Raw genomic sequence first — 2,208 nt, forward strand, 5'->3', positions numbered from 1 at the left:
GAAAACTGGTTACCCACAGAAGACCCCATACAGTTTAGCTTTGGTATAAAGCCTGCGGAGAGTAAAGTCCTCCTTGCATTTTCTGCTTTTTATGTAATTCAGGGCTAGTTCACACCGGGGTCTTTTAGCAGCGGATTTTGACACAGAACACGTCTCAAAATCTGCTGCCAAAAATGTCTCCTGTTGACTTCGATGGGAGCCACTCGCTTCTTTATTCACTAGCTAGTAGCGGAAGACATAAGCGAGCTGCCCTATCTTGCTGCGGTGCGAGGCTCCGGCCCATTCATTTGGGCCTAGTCCGGGGCAGAATGCTGTGACGGGAGGCCAGTGCACTGCATCGGCTTCCTGCTGTGGCAGCCATGACAGAATATGTACTCGAGAAACTCCGTGTGGAACTAGCCCTTAGGATGAGGCACACAGACATGGCTGAAACCCCCCCAAGCAGTCATGGGGCAGAAGTTGTGGCAGGTAGAAATGTACTGCCCTCAAAACTGTATGGCCTGTAGTCTCTGCAGGTGGACACTGTAGCCATGTGTGTGTTCTTAGCCTCATTTATATTAGCGGCCCGAACCTGAGCTAAAGGGAAGCGGTCACATTGTACAAGTCATCCAATCTGCAGGCAGGATGTTATAGAGCAGTAGGAACTGGGCAGATAGGTGCTGGAACATATCTAACTGCATAGGTGTCCAGTGGGCGGTCCTTATTAGTGACCTATATCTCATATACTGGCATACAGGGTAGGATATCAGTCACTGCCACCAGGAGGCCAATGGGCAGATTTGTGAACACTAGCATACTATCTGCTGCTCTTTCTGCTCTGTATGACGCTGCCTGCAGTTGCATTTTCTTTTATAAACTCGTTTTATTGAAGAAGATATAACAAAATAAACGATAGTCAGAAGAGCGCATATACAATACAACATGTGAGGATATAAAAAGGCTTCTAAACAAAGAACTGCCACAGCGCCAACCCAGGCCCACCCATCGCGCACAAAAAGAATAGAGACAGATACGAAGCACCTTGGCATCTACATACACATAGAAACCCAACACAGGGGGCCACAGATCCGGGCAATGAGTCCCCTCTCAGGACTCAAAAGCGCCCAATGCAGAGCGCATCAAGGGGCAGAATACTGGGTAGGAGGAGAATCGCACCACGCTCCCCAAACCTTAACAAATCTCCGGGGGCAGCCCCGACCTTTATATATAATCTGGTTGAATGGGAGGACCGAACTAACTAATTTCCACCATTGAGACACAGATAGGGGTCGTGAGGCCATCCACTGCAAGGCGATGGCTTTCCTAGCGTAGAATAGACTCTCCCGAAGGAACGTCCAGGTATGATGTTGCCATGTCTCCTCGTCCAGTACACCAAATAAACAAACTTCAGGAGAAAACGGGACAGGGCAATTCATGACAGTCGTCAGAAGGTCCACCACCTCCTTCAAGAAGTCATGTATAACCGAGCAACTCCACATCATATGCCAAAAATCAGCCGGGAATGTGGGTACCTGAGACAATTCGGACTCGACAACCGGCCCATCTTATGAAGGCAGGCCGGGGTCAAGTAGCATTGATGCAGAATGAATATTTGAATCAGTTTGTTATTGGCCGAGGGCGAAGCATACAAGTGAGATTCTAAAACGTCCTGGAACGTCTCATCCGACAGCTCAGGAATATTGGCGTGTCAGAGCCGGGGCCTCAGATATGGACACCGTTGCGTGGATTAAATGATCATACAGAGCCGAGATGAGGCCCCCAGGGCCCTGAGAGCGCAGCACCCCAATCTGCGGGTATTCAGATATAGCACTCGGCTGGGTGGAGAATAGAGAGGAGAGAGCATGGCGTATTTGGAGGAATCGAAAAAAATTGGTGGCGGGGGGATTTCACGGGAAGCAGTCAGAGAATCAAACGTAACGAAGATTCCCTGCACATACAGGTCCAACAGGGAGGATACTCCGTAACGAGACCAAGACCGGGCGTCTGCAGCTGCATTTTCATCCTGACTGGTTTCCATGAACTAAATATTGTCGGGGCTGCAACATAGAAATCCTGCTTAGGCTAAGTTCACACTAAACTGCTAAAACTGCGGTCTGTTCGGTTTCTGCTGTTTTTTTTTTTTTTTACTGAAACCCAAGAAGAGAAACGTCCACCTTGTAGGACTTCTCCCTCGCCATTCTGCGGCAGATTATCCTACACTGATGTGAG

This window comes from Leptodactylus fuscus, chromosome 6, assembly GCF_031893055.1.
Source record: "Leptodactylus fuscus isolate aLepFus1 chromosome 6, aLepFus1.hap2, whole genome shotgun sequence".
Taxonomy (NCBI): Eukaryota; Metazoa; Chordata; class Amphibia; order Anura; family Leptodactylidae; genus Leptodactylus; species Leptodactylus fuscus.